The sequence below is a fragment of the Habropoda laboriosa genome, unplaced genomic scaffold (assembly GCF_001263275.1).
Source record: "Habropoda laboriosa isolate 0110345459 unplaced genomic scaffold, ASM126327v1 scaffold38, whole genome shotgun sequence".
Taxonomy (NCBI): domain Eukaryota; kingdom Metazoa; phylum Arthropoda; class Insecta; order Hymenoptera; family Apidae; genus Habropoda; species Habropoda laboriosa.
Window position 1 is genome coordinate 558,075 of NW_017100163.1, and position 21,421 is coordinate 579,495.

At 37.9% G+C, this 21,421-nt stretch overlaps 1 protein-coding gene across 1 annotated transcript in view; it reads left to right on the forward strand.

Moving 5' to 3' along the window:
- The window catches only part of LOC108578495 (receptor-type tyrosine-protein phosphatase kappa), a 258,286-nt gene that overhangs the window by 99,309 nt on the left and 137,556 nt on the right, over nucleotides 1–21,421 (forward strand). The window lies entirely within an intron of this gene.

The following is a 21,421-nucleotide window of genomic DNA, read 5'->3' on the forward strand; positions in this document are numbered from 1 at the left end:
GCAGATTCTAATATACTTAGAAACAATCGACACCAGTTTGAGCGTTCTAACACGCAATACTCGACACCTTGATACACCAGTGCGGTCCAGTCCGCAATAATCGACATCACTAATAAACCATCGCGACAATAAGTAGTTGGCACATACACGTGCAATAATTACCAACGCCAACCCGACCAACAAGAAGCGCGGGAAGCTGCGTTAGCAGAATCCATAATTCCTGCTTCTCAAACTCATCGAACTACATCCTTCCGTACACCAAACATTGTTCGAAATTCGACGGATATTTGTCTGATTTGATCGTAACACGGTCACGCGACGAATTTCTTTATTTACAGCCGCGTTAGCCACGTATTTAAGACATTATCTCGACCTGGTTGGTCGTTCGAGCGTGCGGCCAGATATGGAAATACGAGCGGGAAAGTTCGACGAAAACCGAAATGCGCTTAAACGTTCTCCAAAGCAAATTGAACAACGAACAAATCCGCCTCTTGTAATTTTCAGTTAAAATGGTAAAAGAAAAAGTGAGTCTGCCAAATTTGTTATGATACTCTTAAACAAACAAACGGAGAACACAATTTATTTCTTCAAAATACATAAAGCAGCAGAGAATACGCTACCGAATTTGATGATTATTTTCGTAACCGGTTTAGCGTTTCTGAGTCACCCTTTTGCATTGGAAGTTATTGAAACGTGGTAGTAAAAGATTCTTCGTAAACGTAAGCTTCCAAATATTTTTGTTTCGTCTGATACCGTGATTCATCTTTTGGAACAATGTACCAAGCATAATCTGCCCAACATGAATTTTACGCGTGTGTCGATCTATTGCGATGACCAGATGTTGCTGTTTCGAACTTTAATAGCTGAATCCGAGCTTTGTTAGCTCTAGAGTGTTGCACCAGGTGATCTTTTAATATATCCACGATATTTCGAAGAAATATTTTGTCATTGTACAGGGTGTCCGTAGTACAACCGACAAATAGGCGATTCCTTATAGAAAAGAAAATAAGTAAAAAGTGTATTATAAAGTTTTTTTAAATGTTTGCTTAATTTGCAAGAAAAATAACTTTGAACGTGAAATTATAATGCTACAGGTTTATATTAATGATCAGGTTTACGATACGGACACGACTCTCTGCTAATTTTGAGATTAAGGTTTGAGTACGCGTTTAATGTTTTCGTTCGTTAATTATTCCTTATTGCCAGGAGGGCTCCAAACCTCTCATAAAAGCGGAGAATTTGGAGTTTCTTCGTGCATCTCAATAGCAATTGACGTATCATAAACCCGCGCGAGCCCAGGCACGTTCTCGCGAGCGAGCGGTACCGTTACCCTGGGTTTTTCACATAAGCCCAGGTGACGCCTACTTCACGCAAAACACGCCCTCCTTGAGAGGGAGTGGTTGGCGTTGGGCGGTGACCAAGGCCCGAACGTGAGTGGGAGTCTTGGTCACCCGCCCAAAACTCACCACCGTCAAGGGGCCCAAATGCGACCAGGGAAGGGGAAAGGCGAGGGCTGACCGGGGCAACGCGCCAACGAGACAACCAGAACACAAAAAAGGTAAAGAGCAAACAGTTCAGGCGATCACACAGTCGCTACATTTTCAATCGATTCTCGACGACGTCTCAGAATTGAACACTACTTGCAACCCAATATCTAAACCTAAATATCCACTCGATACTTTCGTTTCGAACACTGTTCATTCGCACTTGTCGTTCTATAAACCTCATTCACTACTACCATTCATTGTGTTGACTAATTTCCACACTACAATAACAGCATTAACACGTTCAATTCTAAACCAAATCCGGTTCAATTCCGGACGAAATTTTAATAAAAAGTACTAAAATTTTAGTACAAAAAGTGTTAATTGCAGAAATTTTCCATATATTGCTAAAATCCTATGTACTTCTTTATACGATATAACAGAGAGTATTTTGCGAAAATTTCAAGTGAGTCGGATAAAAATTGTAGAAGTTATGGACAACACCGGCTTCGAAAATGTTATTTTGAGAAAAACACATTTAAAGTTTCTGATTGACGGAGCGCTGACATGCTTCGTTAAATCGGCTCTAATGGCATAAACCATCGAAATTTTTCGGTAAAACTGTTTGAATTATATATGTAAAAGCGTAAACTATCAATTTAAGCAAAAAAATATTCCATTTTTTCAAACCTCAGTGTAACGTACATTCTTAAAAGAATCAGCAGAGAGTTACCGACAACGTGAAAAACAGCTGGACAAAACGCCCACCAAAAGATGAAGTACGACATAATTACATACCAACCGATCAGCAGGCGCGTGAAAATAGCCTGCTGATTCACCGTGTTAAATGATAATTTGTAGCACAATTTAAAATAACGATTTGATTACACACAAGATGTGTCCTATGCATCGTAATCAATCTGTGGTGCTTTTACGTTCAAAATCATTTCTCTTGAAAACTAGGCAAGCAATCAAAAAACATTATTTTACATTTTTTACTTTCTTTTTTTAAGGAAATAACGTTCTTGTCGGTTTTAGTAAGATTTACTGTATACTTCGTTTAACTTCACCCGTCATTTTGCATCGTGAAATTTTAAATATCTTAGCTCTTTTTCGAATTCGATCTTCGAGAAGAGTCTGAAGGAGTTTCCGGTGAAATCTTGGCAGCCGGTGTTGCGCGAATAAAAATAAGAAAAAATGTTATGTAAACCTGACTGTGAACGGAAAGTTTTTATGAGGCGTGAATAAAACTACACGAAGCATAAATGGTATTTATATTGTATACTATGTACTTTTTTTTTTAATCGAAATAGTTAGTTAAAAGTTTGACTGCAATCTAGAAAATTGTGGAAAAGTTTGAAAATAATGGTAATTAAATCGCACAATGATATTTAAATGTACAATTATTTTCAATTGCTCTTCAATTTTTCCCCAGTATTGTACAATAGGATTTTTATTGTTACGAAGAAATTTTCAGTTTAAACGTATTTAATTCTAAGCTCTCGCAGATATTAAAGAGCTGAATAAAAAATTGCTCTTTATTGTCCATTATATCGATTTTACACACGCATCGGTGTACATATATGTACAAGCATTGTACAATCCTACAATTGAATAGAAATGCCATTTTTCACGTTCACGTACCCAATGCTTCTTTTCGACAAGGTGCATTTGGATTCATACTCTCGTGGCATTTCTCATTTCTATTCAGGAAATATATCAGGAAAATTCAAGTAAAAACTCTTCGCTTCGCCATCATACAAATCTCTTTTCTCTACTGCAAACTAAACCGGAGAACACTTCAAGGAAATCTCAACACGTTGCGTGTTGCGCGACCCACGAGAACTATACTAACAAAAATCTGTATAAAACAGAAAAATTAATCGCTGGAGGTTGGTTTCAAAATAAACCAAAGTTTCAATTTTTTTTCTAATTTTCAATATTTTTATATTGAATTCTATTTTTAATTCTATTCTTCTCGAACAGAGTTCGAGTACAAGTTTGATTTTTGAGTTAAAGATTTCAGCTTATTCGTTTGTCCTCAGCTACTTTAATACAGAAAACGTTCCAGAAAAAATATTAAAGATTTTTAGAGATAAAATTATGCATTGCAGCTACAAACTTACTGAAAGGTGGGCGGGAAGCAATCCGACAGAAGAACAATTTTTAACGCATAGAGTGTCGCATAATTAGAAAAAGAAATAAAATTTGAAGAATTACAAAACGGTATGGAAGAAAATCAGAATAAATCTTCAAATTCTTTATGTGGTCGTAAGGAACATTCTTTTAACGGTAGCAGCAATGAGACCAAAAAGAGAACAATACAAAAGTAAATAGAGAATATCACCGTGTACAGTAAATTCTCCACAAGTGTCAGTCCGCAAGGAATCTAAACCTGACACTTGTAGAGTCAGGGACTACGTTTTCAAGCTTCGCGCCCGCCTTTGTAGTTTGCCGAACGTAGACAAGGACAGCGAAATAAAGATAAGCATGAAACGTGAGTCGAGGCAACCAAGCGATTTAAATATCAACTTTTTTAATTTTACGTTTTTTTATCCCGAAATTTTTCTTAACATATTGATGAGATTTTTCAGATGAAAATGACATAAAACACGAAATAATTTGAACAACATTTACTTATTAACACGTTCATTGTCACGCCAGACAGTTAATAAGTAAATGTTGTTCAAATTATATCGTGTTTGATATCATTTTCATCAGAAATATCTCACCAACATGTTAAAAAAAATTTCAGATGAAAAAAAGTAAAATTAAAGAAATTATATTTTTCAAAAGAAACCGAGTGATGTTGCGTTACACGCTTGACTGACAGCGAGCAGGATAACATGGGCGCAGCAATGACTCAGACCTAGGCGTAGGAGCATCTATACTGACACTTGTAGAATCCAAACTGACTGACACTTGTAGAGAATTTACTGTATATTAAAGCGTCACGCCTGGAACAGTAGACGGTGAGCGTAGCAGAGGGTAAGACGGAGAAAAACGTAGGTGATTCTAGCCCTACCTTACGCACGGTCCCATGTGCGAAGCGAGCTTACTCTTAAATTGAACAGAGTATAGTACGTTTCATTTGTCTTACGAAGAATAGTATGTGCCAGTTTGCCAAGTAAATAAGCACATTTCGTCATTTTTTACGAATATTAGTACGTTTGATCTTCCGCCGCGAAAACTAATACATTGTACTGTTTCACCACGAAGAATAGCACATTTTGAATTTTGCAGTGAAAACTGACACGCTTCTACCTTTGAAAATATTGTTTAGTAAAGATAATAAACAAAAATATATAAAAATAATCAAATTACATCTACAAAGTGTCAATATCATAAAGAAGCTTCAAAATTAAAATGGTGAATTAAAGAAAAATGACCCAATTTTAAACGTAAATATGGAGATATTAATATTAATGTACCAAAAATTACACGAAAACCAGTTAATATATAAAAAACCGACTCAAAAATTCCATCATTAATTCTAAATAATGCCTCATAATGGTCAAAATATCGAATTAATGAAAAATAAAAAATCTAAAACAAAAAAAATATGAAAATGTTTCTCACTCTCGTCTCCGATGCATTCAAGAAGCGAACGAACTAAAGAGAGAAACAGAGAAAACAACAGCCAGCAATTCCTAGAACACCTCTCTCCCTCGATAACAGTCGTGACGTAGACCCGAGCCTGCGTCAATTAAGCGGGGAATACTGTATATTATGATGAGATCAGGACAAAATTCTAATTAGAATAGATTCGATCATATCTGACTTGCATAATCCAAAAAAAAAAAAAAATCAAATCTTGTCGGTTTCTGCGGCATACAGCCAAACATCCTTTTTTTCATAGCCAACCTTTCAAATGTGCTTTGTTTAGTCGTAAAATAGGATAAACTAAGGGAACCCTGTAGCCGGATTTATGGCTTCACAAGTGGTTACGTCGCAGGCAACTATTTCGTTTCCAACGGACAATAGTGTCCTTTTTCGCGTTGCCTGCGACACTCGGTCACTAGGACTCCAGTGGGCCCCGATATTTTCGTGACCTCCACTTTACGCGAGAAAGTCCAGACCTCGCGGAGATTCCACAGGATTCCCAAACATTCCTTCGGTCGTTGTGCATCCCTTCCCTAAAATAGCGCGTTTAGGGCGTAAAGGGAAGGGGGTGTGAATACATCGGAGAGAAAATGATTGGTGGAAAATCGTTTTGGAAATCACCAATCAAGGTGATTCGACGAGGAACGCGGCTTTCGTGGAGACGGACCACGAAAGCTTGCGACATTACTAGTAGAGTTTTCACCAAGAGAACATCGTGAGTTGAAGTCTCATCGAGAGACATTGTAATAACAAACAAACCAAAGTGAATCGACGCTAAATTTGTTAAATACCCTTTCCCACGTCATCAAGTTGCCGTCGGGAGAAGTCTTGCTACTAAACATGCTCCTTTTCGTCGTTACAATCGGTGCGTGCTACTTTTCGTCGCAAATTACTCGAACGTGTTAGTAAACATGCTATTTTTCGTAGCAAACCATTCAAATGTGTTTCTTTTGGCGACGAAAAACGAAACGTGATATATTTCGTGACAATGAAGACAAACGTGCTGTTTTTCGTAAGACAAATGAAACGTGCTACTTTTCCTAACGCAGTTCGATCACTTATGTTATTAATAAGAATAAATGAACGTTGATCTACTCAACGCAGCCACAGTTTCCCCTTTCCCCATTCTTCATCCTGAAACATGAAAAGGAGTCCCCGTTCTTTTGGACGTCGGATTAGAGGTGTCTGACCTGCCACGAGGACGTACTACTTGCTGTGGATTATCCGCCTCGCGAAAATGCTCACAGAAGCCTCGGCGATTCGCGGCGGAACGCGATCGTTGGACCGTTTCTCGTGGAACTCGACAAACTCGCGGGGAACTCGGACCACTCCGAGGCCATTCTGACTTCCGTGAAAGCAGAATTTTTTAGATTTTTCGTTGAAGTTTTAAACAGCGGAAGGTGTCCCAGGAAAATCCGAGTAATAAGGATTCCGTGGTAATTTTTTTTCTCATTTTGTTAGTTGTCCCATAGGTTGATTTCATGTTTCAGTTTCACTTGTTTCATTTGAATTCGCTGATTTGATTTTCCTCTCCCTTCTTCTATTATTGAGAGCATGCTGGGTATTTTGTAATGAAAGTGTTAATGTTAGTGAGTGAAAGTGAGTAGTTGAGGATTTTTAAGTAGGGAAGACTGGTGTTAAGCCGGGACCTTATGGATAAAATGGCATAACTCTGAAATTAATATAGGTAAAGAAAAATTGAATGTGTAGTTTTTTAAAACAATATCTCCCGAAGGGATTTCTAAATGTACGATGGGCTTTATTGTTGCGAATGAAATTCTTGTGTTATCGATGCTTTACTGGATTTCTAGAGTTGTTTTTATTTTTGAATAGTAGAGAGTATGGTAAATTTTGGGTGCAATGGGAAACACGAATAAAAAAAGGACTGAAAATTTTATTAGTGATTCTAATCAGTGATTTAGAATATTTGAATAATAAAGACTTTATTATTGAAAGGAATAAGGAAATAATGTCTTGAAAATTATACTTCGTTTAATAAAGTGATTGCTTCCAATTTATAGTGAACTGAATTTCGTTCAATTTTATTTGCTATCTTGTTATTATTATTATAAAATAAATTGTTAATGATAGTTGTGAATTAATTAACATAGCCAATTAAGGATTTGTTCAGTTAAAGAATCTCGTTTGCTACTCTTGAAGGTAGACTATCAGGACCCGAGTTAATTAATTAATTTAGCTAATTAAAGAACTGTCCAATTAGAGATGACAACTTGCAATTAGCGCATCTATGTAGAATGAACAATTTTCTGACTTAATATTCGTCATATTAGGTAATGCTGAACAAAATATTCTATGCTGCAATTAACGCGTAGAACTTTTAAAGGACAAGTTTGGAACTTACTGTTATCCACAAGTTCCGCATAAACGAGCGACACACTGTTCTAGACCATAAATATAGAGCACGTAGAATAAAACCGAAGGAGAAGAAAAAAGTGACAAGTTTTTTACGCGATCTCTAATAGAAAATTTCTCTTTGTGGCAGCTAATCGATCGAGACTATTAATTTAACGTCACGGTTGAAGGCGGATATTAATTTGCGTGATCGTCAGAAAAATGCAGCAACAGTAATTATCTGGGCATTAGTTTGCGTAATTATCGGATGGAAAGCAGGAAAGAAAAAGGAGACCGTATGGGATTCAACACATTATTAATTATATCTCGGTAACTACGAGACCTTTCTGAACTTTTCGTTTCTTTCCTTTAAATACCTCAAATAATATACATATGTAAATTTCAGGTTTGTGCGATTTCGTTTTTAAGGTGTTGCAATTTCTTTTAGCGAGCAATATATTTCTATAAATTGCTCTAATAATGCAGAATCATAAACGTAAATAAATAAAATATCGAATAAACTTGACGATAAGAGAGTTACAATTAGGTAATAGCCTGCACAAATAATTAGTCACTACTGAATATGTTGAGGGGTTACATTAAATAAATAACTCGTGTGGAGTAAGGTAAATAATTATATTTTAGACGATGTTTAGACAAGACGGGCGCACAATTAGAACTGCTTACAAAACGTGACAGTGTGCACTTTTATACCTGGGGTGTTCGCAGTCATCCCCAAACCATATTTATCGGACGTGTCATAAACCTACCAATATTCTAGGATGTCGATTTTTCCATGCAGTACTCATAAACCATTTTGCTTCAACAGAATATTTATGCACTACTGTAGCAACCATTGCTGAATGACACTTAACCTTATAATTCTTCAACATGGTTGCACATACATACACATTAGTGTTCTCATAAAATCTGAAGAATTGCGCAATTGGTGTGTCGTTATCCAGCAAACTGCAATGATTATAACTCAACAACATCGTGGTAGCGTTAGAGGGGGAGTGAAATTTCTGTTGCGCCCTTGTAATAAACCGTGGCTAGGTCGTTCCTTTCGGCGCCTTTCGGTTTTTCACGCTCACCCCTTCTCCTCCTTTTCCTCTTCTCTTGCTACTGGTTTAGTAATTGTGCCAGTGGTCGGGTATTTATCACCGACACGCTTCCCTGACGTTTATACGGGTGCCTAGTCGAAGAAAAAGGGCACCGAACGGACGAATATTCGTCGTGAAAGAAAAGTTGAAGAACCGAGATGAGCTCGATAGAATCGTTTCAGTGACTTTTATGAAATAACAAGTGAGGCAATAGAATGTGACGATTTAATAAATATACAGGGTGTTCCTTTTAACAGGAAACGGTGGAATATCTCACGAGGTACTGAAGTTATGAAAAAAATGTTCTTACAAATGTTGTTCGGTATACAGGGGGACATTAGGTGGACCGAATAATTTTTCTGTAGGTTAGGTGTAGTAGCGGGGAAGATATCAGAGTCCAGTTAATTTTTTTTTAAATGAAATCCTGAATCTCTTTATTCGTAATATGGTAGCGTAGTGAATAAAGTAGTGAAGAATCGGGGAATCAGGTCAACATATATAGCATGCTTCTCGAATACATACTTGACTGTGCTATTGATACAAATTCTCCACGATTTTACAACTTTCCATAAAACGAAGTGAAGTTGAATTCGTCTCAATAAATGCTGGCGTATTACGAATAGAAAAATATAGCATTCCATTTAAAAAAATTAATTTGACTTTGACATCTTGCCCACTACTACACTTACAGAAAAATTATTTATACCGTCTAATGTCCCCCTATATACCGAACAACTTTTGTAAGAATATTTTTTGCACAACTTCAATCCCTAATGAGATATTCCACCGTTTCCACTTAAATGGAACACCCCGTATGCATATAAGTATTAGGTTCCTGCATAAGTTCTATTTGTCGAGCAATCTATCAGTGACTAATTTAGTTGATGAAAATCCAAAATTGACTATCCGTAGCACTGCATTTGAGCTTGGAATTTACAATTCAAGTAATTGTAAAAACAAGAAAACCTAGGGAACTCCAAATTTTTGGGGCAAAACTGTATCTGACAGGCGTTCAATCTCTCATTTTACGTAACATTGGCTGCCGATATCCGGATAAAAATGCTCGACTTGGACAATCGAGATTCATGGATACCGTGACCGACAGAGATACGGGCTTGTATCAAGCACGCGTTAGAGTTCGTATGATATTTCGAAATTGAAATAATCGTATCGCGTATCGTGCGTTTTCAAGTCTATGGTCGAAACGTTTCAAGTGCATACTGCATGCACAACGAAATAAAAACTCTCTCTCTCTCTTCCCTCCCTTCCTCTCTCCTCTCTCTCTTTTTTATTTTTCGCTTTTCCCTCGCTTTACCCTCTTTCTCTTCCCTCCCTCCCTCCCTCTCACCTTTCTCTCTTTTTTATTTTTCGCTCTTCCCTCTGTCTCTCTCTCTCTTCCCTCCCTCTCTTTTTTATTTTTCGCTCTTCCCTCTCTCTAACCTCTTTCTTTTTATCTCTTCGATTTTTCCCTTTTCTCTCTTTTTTTAATAAAATAGGATTGCTGCAAGCAATAAAAATGGAATGGAAATAATTTTTGTTCTCTAAATTTATTAATTTCTCATAGGTTGGCGACATCCCTTTTAATTTTTCGTAAATCGTACGATAAATTGCTCTCCGAAAAGTGAATTTTAATGCTGGAATTACACGTGGGAGGGTTTTTAATATGTTGAATTTCTGGATAATGCGGAGAAACAGGTTTGTATTAACGGTCGGTAAAACCGTTTTATTAAAAGCTAAAGATAGAGGAATAAGTTCGGCAAACAAAACGGAATATTAAATTCAGTTTCTTGTTAAAATAATGGTGCTCCTGTCGGCACTGACTTCCATCTCTTTATTCAACCAGGAATTTTATTTTATCCTGTTATCTCGTTTTTCCCCCTCGCGAGAACGATTATTTCTCGTTGTTTATTCAAATTATTATTTGTTCCTGTAATTGCCAGAGTGTATGGTAATTTTCGCGTTTACTGTAGAAATAATTGTGTTTCTACAAATAATTCACAGTCCTCAGTAATTAGTGTATAAAGTTTAAATGAATTATTCGAATGTATTGCTGAAGATAGCTGCATTACGGGTTCTCTAAATTATAATTTAATAACTTAATTAGCTACGTATAATTATAATATTTGAAGGATGGCACATGAATTTTGTTGCATTTTACAAAGCTTTTTACCTTGTATACATATAATAGTGTACGAATCGAGGGAAAAATTGTGGGACCCAACGGGAATCGAACCTCGTAATTTTCAGTTGGCAAGCTGAGATTTTGCACACTACGCCAATAACCGTCTCTTTTTTTCATGGTCGGTTCCAATCACATAGTGTTCTGAAACATTTTTCTCATTCTTGTTATTTTTTTACACAGTGCAAACACTGTTCCGGTGATTACTTTTATATTTGGGTATATTGTACTTAACTATTGCAACATAATTAATATAGATCTGATTATATAGTAATAAGTTATACTTCCATTTCTGTTTCAATATAAGAAATATAAAAAAATTTTCATTATTTTAAGCATAAGATTATATTATACTTATTAGGTATTGGAAATGGGTTATGGAATGAAATAGTCTTTTAACTTTGTAATAAACGAGGTCTCAGAGGAAACGTCTTTACTCTATTGAATCTTCTGAAGGACTGTTTCTGGGCACCCAAAAGAAAGTTGGGGTCCCCTTATACCTAGAAACTGTTTACATTATGGTACGGCATTGTGCAGTGAGTGACTCGAAGGCGGACATTAGATGCATCTGGTGGAAATCTAAGTGCCTTTGTTTAAAATAACCCGGAGACATTTTTGTCCTTACTTGATTATTTCCATAGGGTGTTGTTAGAAATAATCCAACATTAGGCTTTATAATTTTTTTTTTCAATTTAAAACAATGTCTAGTTAACTATGACGTACAAAATTTTTAGTTGGTCAATTGTAGAATCGGCCTATCATTTGGTGGTCAATTGTACAATCGTGTGTACAGATATTTAATGTACTTTTTTAGCAATTCATCCAAAGGGATATATTATGAAATTAAATTAATCACTCAATAAGTATTAATAAGTAAATATGTAGTTATAATGAGAATATTTATGTGGGGCGGTCTAGCGCAGCGGTAGCTAGACAAAAGCTACCGAAAGACGACGGCGCGAGACGAACGAAAGAGGCAGTCGTTAAGTGGCCACCGAGTCGTTTGCATCTATCATTTTGTTTTTTCTATTTTCTTTATTAAATCTTACAACATTGACCCGTTGTTGCTCCCTTCCTCCTGTTCATGCATTAATTATTCTTATTTTCATGTCTTCTCGTGTCATTGGCTGAGTTTTACAAACCACTTCTTTTACATAATATTTACCCATAAGATTTATGTTTCTAAAGTACCACATTTGCCATAATTACAGTCAATACAATTATTATTACACTATTATTCCAATCCCTTTCCTAACATTTTATCCAATCACGTAATTCCAACATATAAAATAATTGCATTCGGTATATTTCTCTTTCTAAAATGTCACTGTCGCCCATAATTATAATCAATATAGCCATTACCATACTTATCATCGAATCCTTTATCCAATCACGTTCATTATCATATTATCATTCGATCTTTACCCCATACTCATCGTACAGTCATCATATCTCGTTTCCACGAGAGCAAGCCGGAAAACACCGAGAGCTCGATTCAAACTGCTCTACGATGGCTGGCTGCGATGATTGGCCGATAATTCTGTTTCCCCTGTCATTGAAATCCGCGTTTTCATTGCGATCCCGTCCCCGTCGATGTGACGACGATATATCGAGGCCTGCATTCGAGAGCTTCCTCGCCTGTTCCAATTCACTTTTCGCCAATAAAATCCCAAGGAGCCATTTTGATTACGCCATGATCGTTTCTTATCGTCCTTCGACGTTCCATTATCGACCCCGATTTAAGGACATCTTGTTAATCCGTCGTCCAATCAGGTGCTTGGAACACCATAAATGAGAAGATGGATTATTTCAGGTTATTTTGATAGTTGGATAATTCTTTTAGAAAATTGAACAATTAAGTTGTGCCTGGCGACTCTTGGCCCTCGAGGCGAAGAATCGAGAGGTGTTTTTCCAAACATCTCCAAGTTTCTTCGTCCTCGAGGACAAGAGTATTGCCTCGGCAATGCAGGCCCGCACCTCCACTTCCTGCGACTTTCCCAGGGAAAAGGGGCTACTTAAGGGAGCCCCGAAAAAGGCACGAGGCCTTTTGTCGTAGACATTCTCTGCACGCGCATCACATAGTTTACATTTGAAATTAGTTTAAGCATTACGTTTAAGTAAATATATTTTTGTTACCCACTTGGCGAGTAATCATTTGCACCACGTCACTTCCAAAAAGTATTGAATAAAATAGAAGGTAATTATTTACAAAGAGGCACACCTCACCGATTTCGATGACCTTCAGACATGTTGTCAAGGTCAATGTTCTGAGTAACTTTGTCTGTACACATAGCAACCGATCGGCCTTGGTTTCTGAGATATTCCCAAAAATATTTTCAATGCTATGCAGGGTGTTCACGCTATTACTAGGTAGCATTTTTCTCGAAAATGGTAAGTACTAGGCAAAAATGAAAGAGGAGAAAGTTTTGCAGTTTTCTATGACCAACATAATAACGTATATCAATTTTTTATATTTGCAATAGTTTTTGAGAAACGAAGGTGATATTTAATTTTTTTAATGGAACGCTGCATATTCTTTTACGTCATATGAAAGCGTGTATTAAGACGAATTCATCCAGTTGCTATACAATGACCGTCAGGGTCACATAGAGTCAGAAATGAAAGAAATGTGTCGAATATTACGTACCTGCTTTAAGATTTCTTTTTGTATAATTGCTTCAATGGCTCTTCGCATTGATTCTTCGGTCCTCCTTTGCCGCTCTGTCTTTTTTCTGTACGCCCGAGCCATTTTATCTGAAAATTATCGTTTATGGAAATGTCATCTTGCCCCATCTTCCTCCACTTAAAAGGTGTTCGAAAGATTCTCCACCACATTCGAAACATTTTTTCATTCGAGTCTTGACAGTATTACACCTTTACAACTTAAAAACTATTTGGAAGCGTGAGTCCAGAAAATATAGGCAATTTTTCTCTAATTTTTTTCGCTAATTTTTAAAAGTTAGATTAAATTCTAGTTTCAAAGAATTCCGACAAAAGCAGAATTTTCGGTGCTAAAATGCAAATTCTACTTATTCATCATCGGTGAGTAGAAATTGACAAGCATTATTGGCCAATTTTCGACAGGAAATGAATCCATTATTCCAAATCCATATTCATATCAGTAGAATACGCTTTTAAAATTTATCTACCTGTTTTTGAAGCGCACATACAATATTACCGATTACGTCTCACGGATTATCGTATAATCTACCAGACTAACAATGTCGTTTCTACGGTGATAATTTGTACCTTGTCGCACCCTTGCCGAATTTTTCTTGGAAATATTGAAATCGATAGAAAGGAATAAGAGGATCGTGGTTTTTTTTTTGTGGCCACGAATAATGTGCATGAATTATAGATGCGAACGTTTTATGGATCGATGAAAGTGTGACCGTTATTTATAAGACGATTCGTGAAAGCTGGCTTGCATGATCGAGACATCCCTGTGAACATATTGCTTTCTGGAAAAAGTAGCCAAATTCGCGAACCAGATGGCCCAGAGAGGGAACTTCTGTTTAGAAACATCGATCTTTCGTTTAAATTTTAGCCACAGGAATTGAACTTTTCAACAGTGAAAATAGAATTGGCTAAGTCTGATAAATATACACTTTGCATTACGAATTAATTCCAATGAAATCTGTTCAGTGTAAACATTTCGGGACTAAGAAGCTATCTTAAAATTCTCTTTTCATGCAAAAATTCAAACCGAAGTACTAGAATTAGGAAAATCTCATATACATCGATTTTACATTACAAATTAATTCCAGTTTCAAGAATACCCAGTATCCCACCAAAGTTTGTTCCATGTTAAAATTTTGAGGCCAAGAAATTGTTCTTAAACATTTTATCTCTTCTCCAAAAATTCAGACTAAAAACAGAATTACGAATTTATTAATTCATAAAGTATACAGGGTGGGCCACGTAAAACAGGCCACCTAATTATCTCCTTTAGCTATGGTGGTACGAGCAAATTTTGACACCTAATTTAAACGGTTTCAAAGAGTGAATAAGAATGTGTAGGGGATTTATGTGAGGAGGGATAGTGAACTCGAACGGACTTTGTTCTATACTATATTTATTAATACTTTATATCGCTACGTGCTACGCTAAGGATGTCGCTCAATCAATCGCTGGATTCATACTGCCTTTCGCTCCCTCGCATTCACCCTAATGTCATCTTGCATACATGCACACTTTTCGATAGAAGAAAACACACACGCACTCACGCACTCCTCGCCTGATTACTAAAACTAAACATTCGTTCAATATCTTTCGCGCTATCCCAAACACTCGACCTGGCACGCCGGTCCTTACCGCTCACGCCATAGACCCTCACGCATTCACACAGACAACGCATTCATACAAACAACGCACTCACGCTCGGTCATCCCTACAAATGTATATATTTTTTTACTATACGTTGTAGCAGACATTGATGTGCATTTAAACATGGATAATAATATGAACTTAAAATGACCTTAGACTCCAAAATGTTAAACAAAATGTGAATCTTCCTTTCATTTTTTACCATGTCTTCCATGAAAGAAATTTCTCTTCCATTTTATTCGCCCTTTGAGACCATTTAAATTACGTATAAAAATTTTCTCGTACCGCCATAGTGATGTAGAGAAGACAATTAAGTGGTCTGTTTTACTTGGCCCAGCCTGTATAATTTTCTCATCTGATCATGATAATTTCATCACCCACCATGGTATATTATTTTTGGCCACTTACATCGTTTGTTTACCATATAAACTGAATTCTCACAAACACCGATCAAGCGACACCGTTGAGGATTTTTCTTTTGAGAAAACAGCGGGGGTTATGCGTCAAAAACACGAAAACGCGATTCCTGTGTCGCTAGAGGCACGCTCCTTGAGCACGGATTCTAACAAAGCGTGCTTGCAAGCCCGCTAATTGTCGCGCAAACTTTCGGGGCCGTGTACAAAGCGCCGTTTAAACAGTGGGGACATCTCTCTCAACGACTTAACAAGCGTCTCACGCCGTGGAAACGGACGGCCTCGAGTTGGTGAACGAGATAGGCGGAGGGAGGAACAGAGGGTAACGTTTGTGAGGGGTTGCTCCCACGAGTACCGGAAAGAAAGCAAAAAACCGTCGAACCGGCACTTTTCCAAGTTCCTCGATGCGGATCGATCGGTTTCTCACGACCGAATTGCTACGCGATCTCGCGTTTACCCTTAGGACTCGAGTGCCGAAAACGGGCGACCTAACCCTCTCGTTCGTGAATCTATCGAGCCTCGTTTCGACGTTCGGTCGCGTCGCGCCGTGGGATTTTGCCGAAAGGTTCTCTTTTTCGTTTGTCAAACGGTTTGCGGCTTTGAGAGAAGCTGTTCGAGCTTTTCGAGGACGCAGTAAATATTTCTGTGCAATGTTTGGAGAAAGTAGTTTTGTCGATCGGTTTCAAATCGAATATCGGTGTTGTTGGGTACTTGCGAAGTATTCGTCGCGAGTGTAAGCATAGGTTGATAACGAGTGGTTTCAGCGCTCTGAACCTATACAGAGTGTTCACGCTACTACTGGCCAGTGTATTTCTTGTAAATAATAAGTATACGGAAAAAGTGAAGGAGGAAGAAGTTTTACGGTGTTTTGTAAGTAATATAATAGCATATATTAACTTTTTATGTTTGCAATAGTTTTCGGAAGACGAAGGTGACGTTTAATTTTTTACGTGGAATGTCATATATTTGTGCACGTGATATGAAAGCGGATATCAAGACGAATTCAACCGGTGCAACACAATAACCTTCAAAATTGTACAAGATCAGACATTGTTCGGTCATAAAACACTTCAAGGCAGGCAAGGCGAGGGATTAGTCGACACGGCCTGCAAATTTAATTTCCAACAGCACAATTACCAAAACCCTCCCATCTGGCTACCAGAAGCGGCCAACTTAGCGACCGACCAGGAAACAGTAGGGATTCCCTGCAATATAACAAACCTTTTTTAGCAACAATCTCCCTACCTTCTCGACACCCTACCAGAATATTGGAACACCAATGGACACATCTCGACCACCTCCACTACACATTTAGACAGCAAATCAGAACACACACAGAATTTATAAGTTGACACGCACAGACACTCAAACATCATTATTATTTTCGTAACACATCATACCTTTCGATATACATTCGACACAGACATCAGTATTGTACATATCTCGTTAAACTAGTTATAATAAACCTATATCGTTGTTCAATATTGTGTTTAAATATGTCGAAAGACTTCACTGGAATCCACTAAAAGGAAACCAGTTCGAAGTCCGCGTCATACTATCGTCGCGGAAATACTCGTCGACGCTGTGACGCGATAACAGACATGAAAGAAATAGTTGGAACATTTCGCAATATTGTATTTACAAGTACAGTTGGACGCTTGTATGTTGTAATATAAAACACATCTACTGCTCTATTGTTCCAATTTTCCAACCTTTACGATAGTCTACGTCTTAACTCCTTGACTCCTACGTTCCACTTTAAACCGCATCAGCAACGGAAGAACCAACGTTAAACACACCAACCGCAGGATCTCTTATTAAAATCCACAAATTACACGGAACGACGAGTTCCTGTCTCCTCCTCGTCGCGAGTAAATTTCGACTCCCTGCGACGTCTGAAATTCATGAAACTTCTCCCCCGATTTTCTTCGCCGTGACATTCACGGATCGCTTGTATTACTCGCATACTGATCGCGCTCGACTCGCCTCCAATCTGTCCCCGACATCACAGAGGGAAGTTCCGCGTGACGGAAAGGGGATTCGATTGGAAGCCACCGACACCGTTCTCCCTTTTCCTCGACTTCTTCCGCCTGATCCGTCTCCACTGTTCTACCAGCCACCGTAGTGTATTCCTTCCTCTCCCCTTTCTATCGAACTGTCTCCCCCATCCACCGACTGTCTTTTTCTCTCTTTCTCTGTTCAGCCAGCAATTTTTCTTCCGGTACGAACCAAGTGGCAGCCTCGAAGTCGTCCATCGATTTCGTCTTTTTCTTTACCGGTGACGTTTGAAGTTAAAAAAGACGGATCTCATCCGTCGTTGGCATCGTTCCCTCTAACCTGATTCTTGTCCTGTCGAGATATACGGATATATTGCTACGTTATATACCGTATACGACAGTAGTAGCGGCGTGGTCGTTTTATCTTGATCGAAGATAAATGCACGAAGGCCATGGGTAGGACCATTTAAATTCATGGAACCACGAGAAAGTAAGCCTCTTTCTAAATTCTTTGGCAACGGTTCACTTACGATAGATCTTTGGCTCTTTGGAAATGCTGAGAGAAGATTCTTCAATGATCTAAGGGTATTTGAAGATATTGCTAAGAGTAAGATTGCAACGGAGTTTTACTTTTGCCTACCCTCTGCTTATAGGATTATGTAGCGAGACTAATGCATCTACAGCAAAGGAGGAAACGTAGGATCGATTTGATAAAAGAGAAAACGATCTTGGACGCCGATTGGGCTAAATGTGTGTTTCTTAGGAAATGGGAAAAAAGTCTTGGCGAGGATACTGAGAGCAAGAGTGAACCTGTATGCAAAAGGTCCAGGTTGCAGCTCTTGGTGACCTCAGTACGATACTCGTTGAAAGGGTCTAGCTGAATAAGCATGGTAAAAGTGCCCCTAAACCAAATGAAACGTGTGATACGTCAATTGAAGGAGCTTCCTAGGAAAACCATTTCGACAAAGTTTTAGCCCTCTACCCCTATTATTAGGGTACTTATCGACCTAAACATCATTTTCATTTCATACTTGATTTCTTTTGTTCTATCGGATAAAAAATTATGAAAAAAATCTGAGATACTATAGTCAGAGTGTTACATACCTGAGAATTTTTTCAGATTTTTTGAACGAAAAACCTATTTTTACACTCTGACTGCACGGAACGGGAAAAAATAGTGCTTTTTAATTTTTTTTAAGTATGACGCATGGGTCCGAAAAATATGAAAAAATTATGAGTTAATAAACATGGCAGGCATCTTCTGCTGTAAAAGTATGAATGTTGTCATTTGATAACTTCAATAAAAAATTGGCATTTTAAATGTTACTTAATTTTGTAAAAATTGAAAATAATATATCGTAATGTTGCTTTTTTTTATATTATTTTTGCCTTAGTAGGGGTTGTGCCTATTGGTTCACGGCCAATTTACCAACTTATTCGTCTATGTTACTATCTACTATGATGTTTTTGGATCAACATTTGTTAATTGCATAAGTAATTATGTAGAAAAATTTTCAAAAAATCTCTAATGCAGAGGAAAATAATATGTCGCAATGATGCACTTTGTTTGGGCCTTATATACCTTTCAAACATATCGACGTAGATCTTTCGATTTCTAGAACTACCGATCCTTCTTGTAAAAATATATAAACTAAATATACATATGTGTGTCCTTTGTGTGTATGTTTGTTCTTCATTATTCTGTGTTAAGTTTCTAGCGCGTTAACTATACTTCGTTCCATTCTTACACTACATTTATCCACATATTCTTAATTCTTCATGTCCCGTTAAACAGAATGTTCAATTAAATCTTTACGACTTACTAAGTAGAACACGGAGAAAGTGCGATAAAAGCTTATCGTTATTACCAGCTCCATGTATGAAACGTTAAATATGCATAAATTGTATCTCCGTTAATTATAATCTTAAGTATGTAGAATTTTAAAAGTAGTTCTAACCTTAACCTAATTTATATCCATTACTAAGGATGCAAAAGTTAATTTTTTAATTTCATGCCATGAAATATTGTTATGTACAAATTTTTACTTAAAAGAAATTCTGGAATATCTTCTTACGTTTGAAGGAATAAAATATTGTTTCTAAATTTGTAAAGAAATAAAACAGAAGTCTCGAATATTCCCTGTCTTAAACAAATCCAATCGCACGATTTATGAATATCTAAAAAAAATTTTAATTTGCATCAAAAATTAATTTGTTTTACTAGAAAATACTATTATTGATCCAAGAAGTTTGAACATTTCCTCATATTCGAAGAATTTATGTATTAATTTCCAACAGTTGTTTTCAACTTCCAACTCTTTTCCTAAAAACATTCCAAAAGGATCTTAATTTATACAGTTAAGGCCATGTGTTCAGGCTTACCCTGTGTCGATACAGGACAGTGCCGTTTTGAGAAAGTCAAGCATTTTCAAAGGATCCCGACTAGAAATTTCAGTTAGGCAGATATTAGGTCCGCATTAGGCTAGCCTAATTTGCTTGTTAATATTCACGACCACCTAATTGGGAAAGCCGCGTTAGGGCCGCATTAGGCTTTCCCAATGACTATCCAATGAGGCCAACCGCATTAGGCCCATGTTAGAACAGCTTTATTAAGCTAAGCTCTCTTATGGCGACCTAACCTCTACACGCAAGCGTACGTCCGACACTGAGATGTCTGTAAATATTCCTACATATAAGTTTGAGAGCCCCACTCCACCTAACTTAGGCGTGCGCTCGGCCACGCCCATTTGGGCCACGGATGGCAACTGTTAGGAATGCCTAACTTAGGCGGGCGCTCGGCCACCCCCATTTGGGCCACGTATGGCATCTGTCAGGAATGTCTAACTTAGGCGGGCGCTCGGCCACCCCCATTTGGGCCACGTATGGCATCTGTCAGGAATGTCTAACTTAGGCGGGCGCTCGGCCACCCCCATTTGGGCCACGTATGGCAACTGTCGGGAATGCCTAACTTAGGCGTGCGCTCGGCCACGCCCATTTGGGCCACGTATGGCAACTGTCAGGAATGTCTAACTTAGGCGTGCGCTCGGCCACGCCCATTTGGGCCACGTATGGCAACTGTTAGGAATGTCCAACTTAGGCACCGAATTAGGACCTAATGCGGTAATAATTAGGCTTGCAGCATTTAAGTATGCCTAATCGTTTCCACATTAGGCCCATATTCGTCTTTAGGCATGCCTAACTGAAATTCTAGTCGGGATGTTTATTTTCTCACCGACTTGGGTCTAGCTGGAGAACAATAAGAACTTTCTCTCGAAGGATTGCCAGCCGGACCACCTCAACGGCAATTGACGCATCGTAAGGCCACACGCAGTCAAAAGAGGGACCTAGGATTTATGGGTCGGTTTTCCAAACTAGGACCTTTTGTGCGACGTCCAGCAGGCCTTGTTCACCGGACGAACACTTAGCCTGCGGGCGTTGCGCATTCGGGAAACCGCCCCAATTTTTAATTGGACAATCCTAGGTCCCACTTTTCTGCAGTCCTTCCAATTCAGGACTTGGAGGGAATTTTCCAGGACGATGGAGGGGACGTTTTCTCGACTTCGGTGGAAAGCGTCCCTCCATCAAAGGAGAACAAATTAGGAACTCGTATAGAAGATAACAAAGTGAGAACTCGTATAGAACAGAACAAAATAGGAACTCGTACCGATCAGAACAAAAAGAGTACTCGTACAGAACACATATTAGAACATTCAACTTCGTCATTTTGTACCAATAAAAATTGTGTTTTTATTTAAAAACAATTCCATGAAAACGTGGAATTAACATGTACCAAGAATTAATTTATTTCACTGAAATGTACTGTCATTAACAAAATAACTTTGATTTGCTCTAATTTCTCCTAAAAAAGTTCCAAAACAATTTCGCTTTAGAAACCTTTCTCTAATCTTCCCTAAAAAAATTCCAAGAAAATTTCACTTTATGAACCTTTTTCTAATCGTCCCCA